Genomic DNA, 14,585 nt, shown 5'->3' on the forward strand with positions numbered 1-14,585 from the left:
ATGTGAAGAAACAAAAGCAAGATCATGACAAGAAAGGTTGTTTCTTCTATAACAAATGTGATCATGTCAAGAAAGAATGTCCTAAGTACCATACCTGGTGTGCGAAAAAGGGTACATTTTAAAATTTGGTTTGTTTTGAAGTAAATTTAGTTTCAGTATCTAGAAACACTTGGTTCTTAGATTTCGGTGCCACTACTAACATCAGTGTTTCAATGCAAGGTTGTCTGAGCTGCTGAAAGCCACGTGATACTAAAAGAAGCATTTATGTGGGTGATGGCAAGTCGGTTGCGGTGGAAGCAACAAGGTATTTTAGATTGTTGTTAAACACTGGTTATTATTTAGACTTAATAGATACTTTTATTGTACCATCATTTAGACAGAATTTGGTTTCTATTTCTCATTTTGGACAAATTAGGCTATTGTTGTTCGTTAGGAAACAGTCAATTCAGTTTATCTATTAATTCTATTGTTATTGGAACCGATTCACTTATAATTTATGACAATCCATATATGCTTGATATAAATATTTCTTATATTGAAACTCTGAATGTGGAATCACGTAGTACTAAACATAAATTTAATAATGAAAACGCAGGTGCCTTATAGCACAAATATTTAGGACATATCTCTAGAAATAGAGTTGAACGACTTGTATCAGATGGAATTTTACACTCCATTGATTTTACAAACCTAAATGTTTGTGTTGAATGCATTAAGGGCAAACATACCAAAAGAAAGAAAGATGGTGCATATAGAGCTACAGAGGTATTAGAATTGATACATACAGATGTTTGTGAACCATTTTCAACATCTTCTTGAAATGGTTAACAATATTTTGTATCATTCATTGATGATTATTCTCGATATGTATACCTGTTTCTTATTTATCAGAAGGCTCAAATATTGGATGTTTTCAAATCATTTAAGGTTGAAGTTGAAAATCAACTCGACAAAAGAATTAAGTGTTGGGATTGCAAGGTTGCAAACATAGTCCCATATTGGAAACACATGAGAAAGATCATGGGTTTATAAGAGAAAAGATATCTCCATTGGCATGAGGCCTTTTGGGGAGAGCCCAAGAGCAAAGTCATGAGGGTCTAGGCTCAAAGTGGACAATATCATGTCATTGTGGAGATATCTAAATTCTTTTCGATCCTACAATTGGTATCAGAGCCCGGACTGCCAGAAGGTTTAACCGCCGACTGTGCACAAGAGTAATGGTCTGATTGAGTCATGTGAGTACAATATTAACTTCGAACAAAGAAAGTGGGGGCGCATATGTTCGGATCAAGAGGACTAGACACTAGGCAAGGAAGTCCTAGTAGGTCGGGTGGACCGAGGGGCAGGAAGACCTGGTAGGTCGAGGATCGGACGTGGGAAACCTATGGTCCTTTGTTTGAGGGGGGGATTGTTGGGATTGCAAGATTGCAAACATAGTCCCATATTGGAAACACATGAGAAAGATCATGGGTTTATAAGAGAAAAGATATCTCCATTGGCATGAGGGCTTTTGGGGAGAGCCCAAGAGCAAAGCCATGAGGGTCTAGGCCCAAAGTGGACAATATCATGTCATTGTGGAGATATCTAAATTCTTTTCGATCCTACATTAAGAAAGTCAGATCTAATCATGATGGTAAATGTTGGTGCAATATCCCTCAGGTCAAGGGTGACCTGGTTAACCAAGCTGAGTCTTGGTTAGGGTTTAGATGTTTGACAATAAGATATTGATTGAAGAAGAGTCAAGTAGGTCAAGGGAGTGACTGGATACTTGACTGGAAAGTCCTAGTGAGTGAAGCTAGGCAGAAGGAAATCCTGGTGAGTGAAGCCAGGCGAAAGTCCTAGTGAGTGAAGCTAGGCAGAAGGAAATCCTGGTGAGTGAAGCCAGGTGAAAATCCTGGTGAGTGAAGCCAGGTGAAAGTCCTAGTGAGTGAAGCTAGGCAGATGGAAAGTCCTAGTGAGTGAAGCTAGGCAGATGGAAAACCCTAGTGAGTGAAGCTAGGTGAAAAGTCCTGGTGAGTGAAGCCAGGCAAGGAAGGAAATCCAGATGGATCAAGGATGATCGGACATCTGGTGTTGGGAAGTCCAAGTAGGTCAAAGGATTGACTGGATACTTGGCAAGGAAGGAAAACCAGATGGATCAAGGATGATCGGACATCTGGTGTTGGGAAGTCCAAGTAGGTCAAAGGATTGACTGGATACTTGGCAAGGAAGGAAGTCCAGATGGGTCAAGGTTGACCAGACATCTGGTGGAAGTCCAAGTAGGTCAATGGAGTGACCGGATACTTGCACGACGAGTAAAAGTCCAAGTGGGTCAAAGGGATTGACCGGACACTTGGTGGGAGTCTGGCAGGTCAAGGGAGTGACCGGATGCGAGGCATGATGTACCAACAGTCAAGGTTGACCGGATGTTGGTTAGGGAGGTTTGGGACTTGGTTTTGGGCAAAACCAAGAGCTGGATCGATCAGTGGATCGATCCAGGCCTTTCCCAGTAACAGAAGCCTCGGATCGATCCGTGGATCGATCCGAGGCCTAGCATCAGCTGATGAACACGCTTTCGCGTGATAGCGCCGGATCGATCCGTGGATCGATCCAGCGCTTATCGCGGAGCGCTCGAATCGATCCGTGGATCGATTCAAGCCTCCGATCGATTCGGAACATTCGAATCGATCGGGATCCGACCGCTGGCGCGGGTTAAAGCCGCAGGCGAGCGTGGTCTTCGGCATCTCTTTACGAGCTCTTCTCAGATTCATTCCAGCTCCTCCACAGCTCTCTACAAGCACGTGATCGCCAGTTCTTGAAGGTTCTTGGAGGCTTTCCAAGTCAAGAGGCGGATCTATTGCAAGAGGAAGAAGTTAGGGTTAGGGTTTTTACGGCACATCTTGTAAGCTTTTGCTTAACTTGTATTTCCCTTTCTTCTTCTTGTATTGAGAGTGTTGTAGGGCTTCTCCGCCTTTGGTAGTTACCATAAAGGAGTGTTATTCATAGTGGAGGGTGTGTGCATTGGTGTGGATCCTTGAATTAGTCACCTCTTGTGAGGTGGATACCAAGTAAAATCCTAGTGTTAGCGTTTTGTGTTTGTTTCTGTATTTTCCGCTGCACATCCAAGAAGAAACAAGCAGCGCCAAGCAACACCGAGCACCGAGCGAACGCGACAAGCTATTCACCCCCCCCCCCCTCTAGCTACTTTTGGTCCTAACAAGTGGTATCAGAGCGAGGCCGCTCTTCACCGGAATCATCGCCGGAAGGGTCAAGCATAACAACAAAAGCTAGAGGGTGAAGAAGTTGGAGCAAATTCTTCAAGTTCAAGACTTTATCAAGCTCAACTTCAAGATGCAATTCCAAGATGGGCTTGGATTTGACACAAGGGTGGCTCCACCATACACTTCTACAAGTTTCGATTCTTGGAAATCAAGAATCGAAAATTTTCTTATGATGGAAATAGAGCAATGGTTTGCTCTAATGGAAGGCTTCAAAGCTCCAACAAACTCCAAGGGCAAGTTTCTAAAGAAAAGCAGATGGAGCTCAGAGCAAATTCAAAGGGGCGAGGCAAATGACAAAGTGACCAAGCTTCTGGTCAACTTATTGCCTAGCCACATCTTGGCTCGAGTTGGAGAGTTCGAAGATGCCAAGGAGCTTTGGAGCAAATTGGCCAAGCTTCATGAAGAGATCCCCTCCACTGTACAAGATCATGAAGAATCCAAAGAGGGTGACTCTTTGGAGCAAGACCAAGAGGAGGACCCCGAGGTTGAGAGATACTCAACCTCCGAAGAAGAGGAAATCCAAGAAGCTTCATCCTCAAGGGAATGCACCGAAGGGAACAAGGAGGGAGCATACTCCTTGTTTCACATTCAAGATGATGAAGCCTCCACCTCTAGGATTGAGGGGGAGCAATCCTTGGTGACACCGGATCAAGATGAAGAAGAAGCTTCTACATCCGGGTCAAGAGATCAAGAGGAGGAAGAAGCTTCTACCTCCACAAGTCAAGAAAAATCAAAGGGAGGAGAATCAAGGTCCGATCAAGAGGAAGCTTCTACCTCCGGATCCAAAGAAAAAGATGCCACCCCTACAAGCAAAGGTATAAATGTTTCAATTAATAATAAAATCATATAATATGTTTTGAGTGTAGGGAACATGGGCACTATAAGAGCAAGTGTCCCAACTTGGCCAAGAAGAAGGGCCAAGTGGCACAAAAGGGCAAGGAGAAGCCCAAGGTGACCACCCCCGGGACAAAGAAGAGCAAGGAGCACATTGTGTGCTTCTTGTGTCAACAAAAAGGGCATTATCGAAGTCAATGCCCCAAGGGGAAGAAAGTGGTCAAGGCTCAAGGAGGCACTAGTCAAGGGGGAGCCTCCAAGGTAAAAAGGAAAGTAACTTTCGTTGAGCCTATTTCCTTGCAAAATGGTAAAAAGCATGCTAGGTCAAATTTTTATCATTTTAATGCGATTTACCATAAGAATAGGAAGCATGAGGGTTTTAAGGAAAAGCATGTGGCCCTACATGCCAAAACTACTATCCCTAAGGCTAGGAATGTAGGTAAAAACCTAGGCGATAACTCTAAGGATGTAAGATACAAGCCTAGAAACCAAAATGCTCATGAACTTAATGGAAAACCAAAAACTAAGGACTTAGTGATGGAAAATCAAGTCTTGAGGTCAAGACTTGATAAAATTGAAAAGACCCTAAAAAGGATGGAAAATATCCTATTAGGGCAAAATGAGCATAACCTAGGTTTAGGGGTACAAAAGCCATCCAATGGCCATAGAGGTTTGGGATACAAACCAAAGGCTAAGAAGGATGTGCCCTCTTACCATAGAGTTCCATATAGTTATGGAACAAACCCTAGGTCTAGTGGTCAAGCCAAGAATACTAGGGAAGTCATCCCTAAGAGTATTTTTGCAATAAATGTGACTAAGACTTCTAAGAAGTCTAAGAAAGTCACAAACAAGGTCACAAAGGAGGTTATCCCTAGAGTTGACCTAGAAAATGTGACCAAGGCTTCTAAGAGGCCCAACAAGGTCACTAGGAAGGTATCTAGGGAAGTTATCCCTAGTAAGTACCTAGAGCATCCAAGGAGCACCAATAGGTGTTGGGCTCCTAGGAGCATCTTCTCTACCCCATAGATGGGTTAGAGAGTGTCAACTCCGATTAGAAGGGTGGTTAACCCAACTTTGAGGAAATTGACACTCAAGGAGCATTTTCAAGGTTTTTGTTAACCTTTGAAAATGAAATGAAATTATTACTTACTCCTTGAAAGAGTAAAATGTGCCTAATGATGGAAGAATTGATTTTAATCTTAAATGGCACATATTGGGAAATTCATAAGAACTATCAAGTTGGGATTTTGGTATGTTCTTAGGCAATTTAAGGCAATCCGGGCCTTAAATTTAAAAGTGCTACTCTTGAGGAAAAATGGAATATGCCAACATTTGAGGACATGTTTATTTTAATTGGCATAAATTAATCAAGGGAATAAGAAATGCAAACTTAGGTTTTGGCACTTTCTTGAAGCGTTTTGGGCAATCTAGGGTTTAAGTTTTAGGATTAGCTAAGATTAATGATACTTAGATAAGTAATCTAGGTATATTTTATTTATGCTAAACCATGCCATGATTGTTTGCTCATAATATGCCATGACATCATATTTTATCTTATTTGTATTTTGCATTCATGACTTATCATGAAAAATACAAAAATACCATGTCATGCCATACATACATCATGTAGTTATAGGAATCTTTCTTTTGAAAGTTATTTTATTTTGATGTATGCCACAACATTATCATGCATTATGTTTATTTCCTTAAAAATTAAGGACATATGACATTAGTTAAACAAGTGGCATCTGTTTACAACAAGTGGAATAAACAAGTGACATTTGTTTAACAAGTAAATCAACAAGTAACATCCTTTGTGGATGTCTACCTCTCAAAATGCCTAGATAGATATGCATGATCCCTAGAATAGGGCAAAACCAAAATCCTACATCTCACAAAGACTATAAGGTGACTTGTATGTGTTTTAGTGCACATTAGATACAAGTGAGATGTTAGGATGATGAACAAAACTCAAGATGTTGATTTAGTGCATTCGTCTGAGTTTTAGATTCATCAAAACACATAGTTATGTGTGTTCCCATCATTGGGAAAGCTAATGTACAAGTCATGTGCATTAAGCCCAAGGAACATGATGGGATATTGGTTTTGAAAATGTTTTTAAAATGTTTTTGGAAAACCTTGGTGAAGGCTATCTTTTGATAGTAATCACCATTGAATAGTTAGACACAAACTTGAAGAAAAACACTAAAGTTTTTGCAAGTTTTCAAGTTTGTGTCAATCTTTGAAAATATGATGTATTTTCATAGAAAACTATTTTTCCATGATTAAGTATGCCCTAAATAATGTCTACACGAAATTTCATAATTTTTGGATTTTTGTAGAATTTTCTAGGGGTTTCTGAAGTTGACTGAAAAGGAATTTCAGCAACTATCAGAGCTCCGATCGATCCATGGATCGATTGGAGTTCCATGAATCGATCCATGGATCGATTCAAACGGTAATTCCCGCGAGCAGAAGCTCGCTGGATCGATCAGCCGATCGATCCAGGGAGTCTGAATCGATCCGTGGATCGATTCATAAAGGTTCAATCGATTGGAACCCAACTTCAATCGATCCAAGTTGCTGATTTTGGCTGGGAAGGCCTGACTTCAGCATCTTTGAACCATGGTTAGTCTATGTAACCATTCCAAACCCTTAAAATACATTTGTATACATAAAAAGGGTGTTTTCGTGTTGAAAACAAGGATGGAATGGTTAAGGAAGACTTCATTGAAGTTTAGGTCGAGGTTTGTGTCAAATTTTAAACATTTGAACCTCAAAACTTCTAAATCTGGGTTTCCTAAAGGTTTAGGGATTCCAAGTCATTGTTGGTGCAATGACAGAAGTTACCACCATGTCTTTAGGGGGAGGGACTCTTTAAAGGCATGAAAATTATTTTTCATGAACCTTGGAAGGTGGTTAACCTTCTTTAAAGAAAATGCTCATGGTTGAGCATTTAAACTTGAAATGGGGATAAATGGGGAGTGGATATCCTCATCATTTCAAGTGGCAACTCAAGTGGTTGAAAATGCTCAAGGTTGGGTATTTATCAACATTGAGGGAGAAGTTTAAGGATAATGAAGGGTATGGGACCTTCAATATTGAGTTGATCACAATGAGTGAAATTGTGATCACGATGAGCAACTCTTGGGAGAGTCTTCAACAAATGGATTTGTTGAAGTGTGCCCAAAATTGGAGCATAGGTTGATGTGTGTCCAAAGACGGGTTGATGTGTTTTATTAGTGGGGGTTGATGTGTGCCAATAGGGGGAGAATGAAAGGAAGTAAGTTAGGTTTTCATTACCTAGAGGGAGTTTGCCCTCTTAGGGGGAGAATGAAAAGCTTAATTTATGGGTTCATTACCTAGTGGCATGAAGAAGGAGGCTATAGGATTAGCCTAACTTACATGTGGGATTGTAAGTGTTATTGTGGTATTGTCAAACATCAAAAAGGGGGAGATTGTTGGTGCAATATCCCTCAGGTCAAGGGTGACCTGGTTAACCAAGCTGAGTCTTGGTTAGGGTTTAGATGTTTGACAATAAGATATTGATTGAAGAAGAGTCAAGTAGGTCAAGGGAGTGACTGGATACTTGACTGGAAAGTCCTAGTGAGTGAAGCTAGGCAGAAGGAAATCCTGGTGAGTGAAGCCAGGCGAAAGTCCTAGTGAGTGAAGCTAGGCAGAAGGAAATCCTGGTGAGTGAAGCCAGGTGAAAGTCCTAGTGAGTGAAGCTAGGCAGATGGAAAGTCCTAGTGAGTGAAGCTAGGCAGATGGAAAACCCTAGTGAGTGAAGCTAGGTGAAAAGTCCTGGTGAGTGAAGCCAGGCAAGGAAGGAAATCCAGATGGATCAAGGATGATCGGACATCTGGTGTTGGGAAGTCCAAGTAGGTCAAAGGATTGACTGGATACTTGGCAAGGAAGGAAATCCAGATGGATCAAGGATGATCGGACATCTGGTGTTGGGAAGTCCAAGTAGGTCAAAGGATTGACTGGATACTTGGCAAGGAAGGAAGTCCAGATGGGTCAAGGTTGACCAGACATCTGGTGGAAGTCCAAGTAGGTCAATGGAGTGACCGGATACTTGGCACGACGAGTAAAAGTCCAAGTGGGTCAAAGGGATTGACCGGACACTTGGTGGGGAGTCCTGGCAGGTCAAGGGAGTGACCAGATGCGAGGCATGATGTACCAACAGGTCAAGGTTGACCGGATGTTGGTTAGGAGGTTTGGGACTTGGTTTTGGGCAAAACCAAGTCTTGGATCGATCCGTGGATCGATCCGATCGTGGATCGATCGGTGGATCGATCCATTCTTCAATGGTCGGATCGATCCGTGGATCGATCGAGGTCCCGATCGATCGGCCGATCGATCGGGACGATGCTGCGATGGATAGCCGGATCGATCCGTGGATCGATCCAGCGCTTCTCGACAGGCTGTGAATCGATCCGTGGATCGAAAGCCTCCGATCGATTCGAACATTCGAATCGATCGGGATCCGACCGCTGGCGTCGTAGACGCAGGCGAGCGTGGTCTTCGGCATCTCTTTACGAGCTCTTCTCAGATTCATTCCAGCTCCTCCACAGCTCTCTACAAGCACGTGATCGCCAGTTCTTGAAGGTTCTTGGAGGCTTTCCAAGTCAAGAGGCGGATCTATTGCAAGAGGAAGAAGTTAGGGTTAGGGTTTTTACGGCACATCTTGTAAGCTTTTGCTTAACTTGTATTTCCCTTTCTTCTTCTTGTATTGAGAGTGTTGTAGGGCTTCTCCGCCTTTGGTAGTTACCATAAAGGAGTGTTATTCATAGTGGAGGGTGTGTGCGTTGGTGTGGATCCTTGGATTAGTCACCTCTTGTGAGGTGGATACCAAGTAAAATCCTAGTGTTAGCGTTTTGTGTTTGTTTCTGTATTTTCCGCTGCACATCCAAGAAGAAACAAGCAGCGCCAAGCAACACCGAGCACCGAGCGAACGCGACAAGCTATTCACCCCCCCCTTCTAGCTACTTTTGGTCCTAACAGTAAATACTACGATAGATATGACGGTTCAGGTGAACAACGTCTAGGACCTTTTGCTCAATACCTAGAGGACTGTGGAATCATCCCACAATGCATCATGCCAGGCTCACTAAGCATGAATGGTGTAGTTGAATGACGTAATCGAACTCTTAAGGATATGGTAAGAAGTATGGTTAGACATTCAACCTTGCCAATGTCATATGGGGAGAAGCATTAAAGACAATAACTTATATTTTAAATCGAGTAACCACTAAAGCAACTACTAAAACACCTTTTGAACTTTGGACAAGGCGAAAGCCAAGTCTTAAATATTTTTATATTTAGGGATGTCCGACTGAGGCTAGACTGTATAGGCCACATGAAAGGAAACTAGACTCCAGAACTGTAAGTAGCTATTTTATTGGCTATTCTGAGCGATCACGGGGCTATAAGTTTTATGATCTCAAAGTAAAGACCATTTTTGAGACGGGAACCGCAACGTTTTTTGAGGAAATTGAGTTTGGGGAGAAGAATAAAGTTACAAACCTTGTCTTTGAGGAGGAATGTATTTCCACTACTCTTCAAGAGGAAATGATTTATATTCCTATGATTGCTTCTTATACCGATCAGGATTTTATTCCTGTCAGTGATCAAGATGTAATACAAGAACAATAAGACATTGTTAATCAACTCCCAAAAGAACAATCTTAACAACCTCAAGAATCGGTGTATGTAAAATAAGTACCTTTACGAAGGTCCACTAGAGAAAGGAGGAGTGCTATTTCGGATGATTACATAATACTACTTCAAGAACATGAGGAAAATGATGGTATGGCGGAGGATAATCCGATCAACCTTCATCAAGCTCTGCAAGATTCATATTCTCAAAAGTGGATCGAGGCAATGAATGAGGAATATAAGTCAATGCACGACAATAAAGTTTGGAAACTTGTCCTATTACCAGAAAGCGTGACACCCATTGGTTGTAAGTGGATTTTTAAAATCAAACGGGCCAGGATTCAAACGGTAATGTGGAAAGGTATAAAACATATCTTATAGCTAAAGGCTATACTCAAAAATATGGGATTGACTTTAAGGAGACCTTTTCTCCAATTTCAACAAAGGACTATATCATGGCACTTGTTGCACCATTTGATATGGAACTCCATCAGATGGATGTCAAGACGATTTTTCTCAATGGAGATATTGAGAAAACAATCTATATGGTGCAACCAGAACACTTTGTATCAGGAGATCCAAAGAGTATGGTTTGCAAACTTAAGAAGTACATTTATGGGTTAAAACAAGCACCTTGTTAATGGTACCATAAATTTCATCATATAATAATCTCATTTGATTTTCAGGTGAATGTGGTAGATGATTGTGTGTATCATAAGTTTACTGGCAATAAGCATATCTTTCTAGTTCTATATGTTTTATATGTTGATGACATTTTCCTTGCCACAAACGATATAGGTAGTTAAATGATACCAAGAAATTTCTATCTAGATATTTTGAAATGAAAGATCTTGGTAACACATCTTTTGTATTAGGAATCCAAATACATCGAGATCGTTCTCGAGGTATTCTTGGATTATCGTAAAAGAACTATATCGATAAGGTGCTTAAAAGATTTAGCATGCAAGATTGCAAACCAGGTAACACCCTGGTCGCTAAAGGAGATAAGTTTAATCTTAAACAATGTCCTAAAGGAAGCCTTGAGACTCAAGAAATGCGAAAGATTTCCTATGCTTCGGCTGTAGGAAGTTTTATGTATTCTCAAGTTTGTACGCATCCGATATTGCTACATTGTTGGAGTATTGGACATATATTTAAGCAACCCAGGAATGGATCATTGGAAAGTAGCAAAGAGGGTAATGAGATATTTAAATAGAACAATTGATTATATGCTCACATATAAGAGGTCAAATACCTTTGAGATCATGGGATATTCTGACTCTGATTTTGTGGGGTGTCAAGATAGCTATTTTTCTGCTAGCCAGCGGAGCTATCTCTTGGAGAAGTGTAAAATAGGCACTTACAACTTCTTCCACCATGACAGCAGAGTTTATAGCATGTCATGAGGCAGCTAATCATGGAATATGGTTAAAAAAATTTGTCACTAGACTGTGTATTTTGGGAAGGGTTAAAAGACCACTGAAGTTATTTTGTGACAATCGATTAACTATATTGCATTTTAACAATAATAGAAGTTCGATAAAATCGAAGCACATCGATATCAAGTTCCTTGTTGTGAAAGAGTACAAAGTGGATAGATTTCGACAGAACACATAGACATAAACTCTATGATAACATATTCTTTTACGAAGGGTTTACCACCCAATATCTTTTATAAGCATACCACTTATATGAGTGTTATTCAATTTGGTGAAATCTCTAATGAGAGTTTGTACTATATCTGTTTTCTATATATGTTTAGTTATGTTGTTGAAACTTATGTATTTGGAGATTATCTGATTAGATATAAATTTCAATATTTATTTATTACACTTTGTATAACTTAAGTTAAAGTTTTGATCTTACTTTGGTTATAAGCAAGACCAGTTAAAAATTGACATGAATAAATCACCTTACATGTAATTTTTATGTCACACATTCATAATTGAACTATGTCATTTGATTATATTGATATACGTGACCATTGATGATTTAGTTGTGACAGATACAACAAATACTACATTAATCCTATGTCTACATAATTAATGGATGAGATTGTTAAGGAAGTCATACGGCTATAATGACAAAAGTTATTAGCTCATTAATGTTAACATTTATAAGTTTACATATATAGTGCGTACAGTGGGAGATTGTTAGAATTTTGAGACCATAATTGTAGTTATAAATGTCTAATGTCATCAATTAAATAAGTAATAATTTAATGTGATCAAATTTATGATTAAAGAATATGACTTAAGTATTTAATTATTATGAATATATTAATGTGGATATCATGTGCAATTTCTAATTTATTGAGGGGCCAAATTAGAAATAGGCAAACTTATGTTTCTATGAATAAAGGTTATTATCCTAGTTTACAGATGATGGTTTGTCTTGTTTCCTCATCGACAAAACTCTCTGAATACTAAGGAAATCTGCAAATTAAATATCTTGTCCAAAATAGACTACATAATATGGATTCTGGTACGCTTTCATAATTTTGTTTATCCAATTTATAATTTCTTAAGAATTGAATAGAGTATATAAGATTTATATTGAGATTTATCAACCTATTTTGCTTTCAGGTGTTCTTCTGAACTTACATCACCGGAATGTTCAAGCAGATGCTAACTGGAGAGACCAAAATAAACCATAAAAAGGTTTTATTTAAGTAAATATGATGATCAACAATGGCAATTTACTCAGATTACTTATCATGTGATTCATCACTACCAGTGGTCTCAATAACAATATAAAATCATACTACACAACTAGCCATATGATAAACGATTATAAAATTTCTGATATTAGCTATTCTTTCTTGAGCTTTGCTATTTGATCATATCTGAAATCGATGAAGATTGTACACTAAATAAGTGACTCTGGTATCGATGATGCGAAAACCCCAAGCTAGAAAAGATTATTTCGAACGGTCCTGCGTGTCCAAAGGAGTGTTAGCAACCAGGTCAAGGAGGGGGTCCCCGACGCAAATACTCAGATGCTCAAGTCAGTGATCCAGTTGAAGAAGATGAACAGTAAATGAATAGTAATTATGAGTATGTAAAGTTGTGTAGCATCGTATACCTAGATGAAGGTGCCTTTTTATAGTGTTACTGTTTGTTTTGCATGAATCTCAAAGCGCTTTCAAGAAAGGGCATACCATGACGAAGCTCTAACACCTTTCCCAAAATGGACCCACAATCCCTGTGTTTGGCTAGGTAGAAGTTTACAACTTGCATATAGAACATTCTCTATCAAACGTAGCATGGAATGCCAAAAGGAATGTAAGATTGTTGGGTTAAGGGACCTTCAATATGCATAACTGGCCAACCGACCGAGCCTCTTATGTTGTCTGATCGGCTGTTGCTTACAAGAGAGATCCGGTCGGATTTGCGAAATGTTGCCGGGGACTCGTCCTTCACTCAGGTTGAGTTCCGTTTGACACCAGAGTTTGGTCAAACCAAGTATTCATTTTATCCGATCAGCTAGATCACTCAGCCAAAATAGTTAACCGTGTTAACCTCGAGTGACGAAGTGGACCTTGCTCTGGATGGCGTTCACTCGGCTTAAAACTTTTTATTAATACTGAGAGGCTCGGTATCCAACCGACCCAAGGGTCCGGACGGATTAAACCGGTCGGATGACCTCTCGATTGGGATGATTGTCTGAGTTGGTCTCGAGTATTGATCCTTTCTTGATTTTGACCACTATATTAGCTATTATACCAGGAGGCAGGATCTCCTTGACCACTTTTTGTGGTCTAGGGGATGTGTCACTTGCATTTGCGGTCGGATCGCGGTCGCGATCCCGCCCCAAATGATTGTGATTCCTTCCTGGGTTCATCGTCCCCACCAGGTTATAGTTTTTGTTCGGAGCGAGCGGTCGGAGGTCGCCCGGAGGACACCCTCGCTCGGCGCCCAGTAACCTGACCACTTATCCACCACCGATGCCCCTGGTAGTGGATAAGTGGCCAGGTTACTGGGCGCCAAGCGAGGGTGTCCTCCGGGTGACCTCTGACCGTTCACTCCGAACAAAAACTATAATCTGGTGGGGACGATGAACCCAGAAAGAGATCGTAACAATTTACGGACAGATCACGACCACAATCCGACCGTAAATATGAGTGACACATTCCTTGGATCATAAAAAAATGGTCCAAGAGATTATCAACTGACCTTCTAAACTTTGACCCTACTCTTGACCCGAATCAGGAGCCCACCAGCCACCATATTCACCGCATGACTATTGAGAACGGACACTTCGATTCTCGACCTCTAACAACATCACTTCGTCAACCCAACCAAAGAACCGTACTTGACATGACAAAACTTCACAACAAATGAAAGCTTTAAACCCACTACGGAAACCGATATCGTTTAATAATGTAATGTGATAGTCATGAGCAGCAAGCGATTAAAAACCTAACGAATTTTAAATACCGGTCTTGGACCAAGAAATGCAAATCTAAGTGATATGAGAAAATGAACGGAAACAGATTGAAAACGGACACTTTTCAATTCTTGATCTCTAACAAATCACTTTATGAACTCAACCAAAGAACCGTACTTGACAATTGACATGGCAAAACTTCACAACAAATGAAAGCTTTGAACCTACTACAGAAACGATCTTGTTCTATGGAATGCGATAGTCAAGAGCAGCAAACGATTAAAAACCTAACGGACTTCAAATACCGGTCTTGATCCAAGAAATGCAAATCAAAAGATGTGAGAAAATCATCGGAAATAGATTGAAACCTGAAATGGATACCAACGACGATTGCTGTTGGGAAGATCGAGATAAGCGCCCAAATAGAAAACGTCGGCACTC

The sequence above is a fragment of the Zingiber officinale genome, chromosome 8A, assembly GCF_018446385.1.
Source record: "Zingiber officinale cultivar Zhangliang chromosome 8A, Zo_v1.1, whole genome shotgun sequence".
Lineage (NCBI taxonomy): Eukaryota > Viridiplantae > Streptophyta > Magnoliopsida > Zingiberales > Zingiberaceae > Zingiber > Zingiber officinale.